The sequence below is a fragment of the Mixophyes fleayi genome, chromosome 4 (genome assembly GCF_038048845.1).
Source record: "Mixophyes fleayi isolate aMixFle1 chromosome 4, aMixFle1.hap1, whole genome shotgun sequence".
NCBI classification, from domain to species: domain Eukaryota; kingdom Metazoa; phylum Chordata; class Amphibia; order Anura; family Limnodynastidae; genus Mixophyes; species Mixophyes fleayi.
The window spans coordinates 312,623,793-312,629,950 of NC_134405.1; the positions used below are offsets into that span (position 1 = coordinate 312,623,793).

The following is a 6,158-nucleotide window of genomic DNA, read 5'->3' on the forward strand; positions in this document are numbered from 1 at the left end:
GTACATTTCTAAAATAGTGCAAAGAAAAACTGTGTTGAAAGTGCATTGGTAGCAGTGCCCTACATTTATTTATTATATAACTGTACTAACGCTAAATTTCTGGGAGTTCAGGAAATTGATAATAGAGCACATGCATGTTTGGCCAGATATACCCAATATTTAGGCCTTGAAATGGGTGATTAAAATCAAGTGCCAAAAACCTTTCTGTTAAAGAGGACATGGTCACTTGCTACAGGCTTCATTACTGACTAATACATTGTAACAGATCCACATGTTGTATAATTATTTCACTTGTCATCTGGAAAACCTGCACTGTTAGGGGCCCTGGAGACTGGGTTTGGGAAACTTTGGCCTAGATAGCGGTGGAGAATCTTCTGCCGCTACATCCTATGTAAGTCTGGAGTTTGTTTGCTTTTGATCTATGAAATATGTTTATTAGATGTCTGTCGTTTAAGTTTAAGCAATTTCTGTGCTACTCCTCAACACACTACTCTTTTTCTCAAATACATATTGCACTTGTGTCTTGTAAGCTTGTCCCTTTGGTTGCGGAGGTGCAGTATAGACTGTCATGGGGTCGGGTTCTGAAATAGTGGAGCATGGGAGGGTTAAATGTCTCTAAATATAAAAACAGTTAGGCCGCCTATCAGGAACTATTTTGCACTCAGGCAGGATTAGACCCCAGTTGCTGATAGCCTCTAACTCTGGCACCAAGTAGCACAATTCTGACACAACACAGGTATAAAATGATAAAGTACTTGATAGCAGCAGGTAATACTGAGTACATTTAACACATGATCAGAGCGCAGCAATAGACGAGGAGCGGATATGGAACATATGTAATTCATTCATGCACGAGGAGCGTGCGGATCAAGGCTCTCCTCTATGAGGTAATACACTACAGACATTTTAAAAACTCCTAAATTTAGAAGGTAGAGGATTCTGTATTAGTGTTGGTTAATGTAGTAAATGAATTGCTTTGGGTGAAGACAGTGTCACTTTTTGTAGAGATGTTCACTGACCCCCGTGTTTTGGTTTTGGTTTTGATTTTGGATCTGGATTACCTTCGTGTTTTGGTTTTGCAATACCACCCTTGCGTGTTTTGGTTTTGGTTTTGTTTGGTTTTGTTTTGCTATTTCGATTAAAAAAAAATCAATGTTTTTGGGCCTAAAATAACCAAATTTAGTGATCCACCTGTTTCTAGGATAAGTAATGTAACTGTAAAGCTAATAAATTATCCAAAAAACAGTTTCATTCCTGGTAGGCCTTCATTAATTCTACACACAAACCAGATTGTCTTCCTCTCCATCTATGCATATTGGCAATGCAGCCATCGTCTTTAGATGTATATTACACCCTACACTTGTACTTAAATATGTAAAGAAATGGACAAAGGCATTTTGGTTTATGTCTCTCTAGGCCCTCCTCCAGTTGTATAAAATACCCAAAAATTCAGCCGTTATAGACTGTACAATATTAATTGAAATGGAGAAAGCCAGTTTGGTTTCTGTCTCTCTAGGCCCCCCTCCACTTGTATAAAATACTAAAAAATTCAGCCATTATAGACTGTACAATATTAATTGACATGGAGAAAGACAGTTTGGGGTCACTCTGTCTCTCTAGGCCCCCCTCCACTTGTATAAAATACCAAAAAATTCAGCCATTATAGACTGTACAATATTAATTGACATGGAGAAAGCCAGTTTGGTTTCTGTCTCTCTAGGCCCCCCTCCACTTGTATAAAATACCAAAATATTCACTCGTTATAGACTGTACAATATTAAGAGAAATGGACAAAGCCAGTTTGGGGTCACTCTGTCTATGACACCCTACCCTTAAGGAGAAATTGCCCAAACAGCAGCCTTTCAAGACGGTACGTGATATGGAAATGCCCCAAGTCCCTTTCCTCTTTGGGGGTAGATTGCACCCTACACTTACATAGAAAGTTTTAAAAAGATGTTATCATCATCATCATCTTCAGCTTCATCCTCACCCTCATCAGTGTGTACGTCATCATCACAGACTATCAATTCATCGCCGCTTGAATCCGCCATTAGAGAACAGTCAGTGCTTGGATGTCTTGGATGGTGAAGGTCTTCCTCGTGGAAGATGTAGTTCATTTTTATAAACATCATTTTCTCCACATTTTTGGGAAGTAACCTTCTACGGCGATCACTGACTAAGTTCCCTGCTGTGCTGAACACTCATTCAGAGTACACACTGGAGGGTGGGCAGCTTAAGTATTGCAAAGCAAGTTTGTACATGGGTTTCCAAATGGCCTGCTTTTCCTCCCAGTAAGGAAAGGGACTGTCTGACATTTCCATATCAACTACCTCTTGAAAGTAATCCTCCACCATCCTTTGCATGTTAATACTCATATTGGATGGAGCTATGGGCAAGGTCACACATTTTTTAGAAAAATCTTTCAAACCAGCCCAGGGGGTAAATGTATCAAAGTGCGATTTTGCAACTCCAGTGATTTTCTCGGGAGAGTTGAAACTCGCCGATGTATGAAGCTGAGATTTCATGCAAAATCGCCAGAGTTCTGCTTCTGTCAAAATCGCTATTTGCAAAATCGCCAGAGATCAAACTAACCACTGTTTGCCACTGCAGCTATACAAGTCTCCAATGTATGAAGTGGCGAGTTAGCAAACTCAGGAGAGTTTGCTTCTAAACACGCCAGATACAACACGCTGCTTGATAGCAGCGTGTTGTAGAAACACATCACTGTTACACTGCCCTGGCAGTGTTAAAATGTGAAAGAATAGATAAAAGTTGAAAAAAAAAAAGCTTGGGGTCCCCCCGCTATTTATGCTTAACCCTAGTGCTGCCTGACTAGTGCTGGTCCCGTGAAAATCGGGGAAAAATTTTGCGTGAGGTTCCCCCGATTTTCACTTTACCAGCACTAGGTAAACCAGCCAGGGTTGGCGGCACTATAGCGATTTTGGATTCCGAGCGGGCGGGAGAGTACCGAGCCGATAGCCGAAGTTCGGGTGGGTTCGGTTCTTGGGGAGCCGAGCCCGCCCATCTCTACTTTTTTGTGACCCAGGAACTCGGCTCCCTTCATATCTGCTATTTTTGTTGTATTTGCTGTGTGCCTCTTTGTGATTAATACCAAGCCTGTATATATTCTTCCATATAGATACCTGTTTGTTTGTTATATCCTTCCATAATGATGGATTCCTACTTTGTTTATTTGTGCAAAATCTAATAAAATAAACTTGATGAAAAATAAAAAATGTGATAGGCTAAATGACCACTTGTATATGCATTGGACTAAACACACCGTCCTTCCCCTTATATATTGGGACACGCTTGTGTATGCAAGTATGGCATAGACGAGCATTGGCGAACGGGTGACATGTCCACCTGTCACTGGTAATTAATAGGTGTTTGGAGTGAGGGAGGTAAGAGCAGTCTAGGGTTGTAACAGCACTAGGCATCCGCCTGGTGATATGGCTACACCTTCCACATGACATAACCTCGTCCCCTTTACCAGAGCAGCTTTGAACAATTTCAGTATAGTCGTATATTATAATGAAAGGTTATGTGGTTCTTTTAAGGCACAACAGACAAATACATATCCTCATGATTTCCTTATGTTGCACGAGATCACCCTAGTCATTTTATATATAAATCTGTACTTATTTCATCTAAATAAATATGAAAGTGTTGGAACATTCTTTATTCGCAATAATATAGTTTCAATATTTAATTTTACTATACCTTATTATAATGGTACATAGTAATAGTACATAGGTGTTTGTATCTTTAGAGCTGCACTACCAACTAGTCTCTCTTAGCTGAATTCCAGTATGTACCATATTTCTCATGACTTATTCGCTCCTCTTACAGCCCCAGCCAACAACATGGACAGGGCTGGTATGTGAGCGGGAGGACCAATCACAAGCTGCCATCAAGAAATGGCAGTTTGTGATTGTTCACTCCACTAACTCATTCCCTCCGCTGCCATATTAGGTTAGTTAATAAAATCAATTTATATGGAAATACAGCTGCATGTAGCCGTGTAGCCGCTCCAGTTGTGGGGTGGGGCACTACCACCTTTTATTAGGTGTACTGTAGCTTTAATGATTTGTTTTTCTCATACTGTCATGTGACCACTCACTGGCAGTTTAGATTCCAGGTGCATCATTTAAATGATGACAGTTACACACTTCTGGTTGATCAGCGAGAGAGGACAGACGTCTGCTGACCGCTCTCCAGCATCTCTAGAACGCAACAAAGTTGGATAGAAAGTAGAATAATCTGATCATTCGGCCGACCAGTGAGACATAAGGAAACAGACTTCTGTTTCCTTATACTTCATCTCACAGCGATATGCCGGGGAAAAGGAAAAGGAAATCCTCCTCTAGTGATGGAGTGGACCAAAAGAAATGTAGAAAAGCCGGCAGAATAATAGGGATAGATCAGTTTTCTAGGAAGCGCTGCCTGGCTTGGTTTCAGGAGTACGCAGGATCGGAGGACGTTATTGGGCCCAAAGGCATACAAGAGTTTTGTGAGGAAGTTGGGATTGAAGCCCAAGATATGAACATGTTGGCTCTGAACTATTTACTAGAGCCTAAGAAAAAGGGCTGTATCAGAAAGGAGGAATGGTTACACGGGATGACCCTGTTGCAGTGTGACCTTCCTGAGAAGTTACAGGGAAAATGTCAATATCTTTGCACTCAGCTCACATACTACATAATTTATAAGGCTTTCTATCAGTTTGTTTCACATTTTGCAAGGGACCTAGAGCAGCGAGGTCTGGAATGTGATAAAGCAAGATCCATATTTTTAACAATGATGAGAAGTACATGGCCTTTAGCTACCACCTTTTCCAAGTTTGTTGAGCAGTGCAGATCTAGATATATGGATAAAGAACTGTGGTGTATCCTGCTAGACTTTACATTCAATTTTGGTGAAGACATCAACAATTACGATGAGAATGGATTTTGGCCCGCTTACCTTAGCGATGTACAGGAGTCGTATATATTAATATTAAACCTTCTGTAAATATAGAAAGATCTGTTTAGGAAACAACCAATGTATTTTCAAAAGCCCTAACCAGGGGCCAATTGGGCGTAGGACATACCGGGAAGATTCCCAAAGGCCGCCTCATATATGGCTTTTCTTTTTTCTAATATTTTTTATCTTGGCAGGGGGCGGGGAGACGTGTCTGCCTCATGTGAGTAGCGACTCCGGCCAACTAAATTAAATGTAAGTGAGCAGAGGGGGGGGAAACTGCTTATACTAAACTGTGGGAGGGGCTGTCTATTCTAAACTATGGGGGGGCTGCCTATTCTAAACTATGGGAGGGGCTGTGTATTCTAAACTATGGGAGGGGCTGCCTTTTTTAAACTATGGGAGGGGCTGACTATTCTAAACTATGGGAGGGGCTGTGTATTCTAAACTATGGGAGGGGCTGCCTTTTTTAAACTATGGGAGGGGCTGACTATTCTAAACTATGGGGGGCTGCCTATTCTAAACTATGGGAGGGGCTGCCTATACTAAACTATGGGAGGGGCTGCCTATTCTAAACTATGGGAGGGGCTGCCTATACTAAACTATGGGAGGGGCTGCCTATTCTAAACTATGGGGGGGCTGCCTATTTTAAACTATGGGGGGGCTGTCTATTCTAAACTATGGGAGGGGCTGTCTATTCTAAACTATGGGAGGGGCTGCCTATTCTAAACTATGGGAGGCTGTCAATTTTAAACTATGGGGGGCTGTCTACTCTAAACTACGAAGGGGCGTTTTATTCTAAACTATGGGGGCTGCCTATTCTAAACTATGAGGGGAATGCATATTCTAAACTACGGGAGTGGCAACCTATACTAAACTATTGGGGAACTGCCTATACTAAACTATGGGGGGGCTGACTATATTAAACTATGTCTGCCTGATGTGAGGAGCAACGCCGGCCTGCTCAATTAAATGTACGTGAGCAGGGGGGACCTGCTTATACTAAACTATAATGGAGGCTGCGTATTCTAACCTATAGGGGGGATGCCAATAGTAAACTCTAGCGGGGGCTGCCTATACAAAACAATAGGGGGGGACTGCCTATACTAACCTATGGGGGGGCTGTCTATTCGAAACTATGAGGGGCTGTCTATTTTAAACTATGGGGGGGTTGCCAATTCTAAACTATGGTGGGGCTG

General features: G+C 41.8%; 1 pseudogene; it reads left to right on the forward strand.

The window, feature by feature from the left end:
• Positions 1–4,335: 4,335 nt before the first annotated feature.
• Positions 4,336–5,010, forward strand: LOC142150837 (DCN1-like protein 5 pseudogene; annotated as a pseudogene).
• The last annotated feature ends 1,148 nt before the right edge of the window (positions 5,011–6,158 follow it).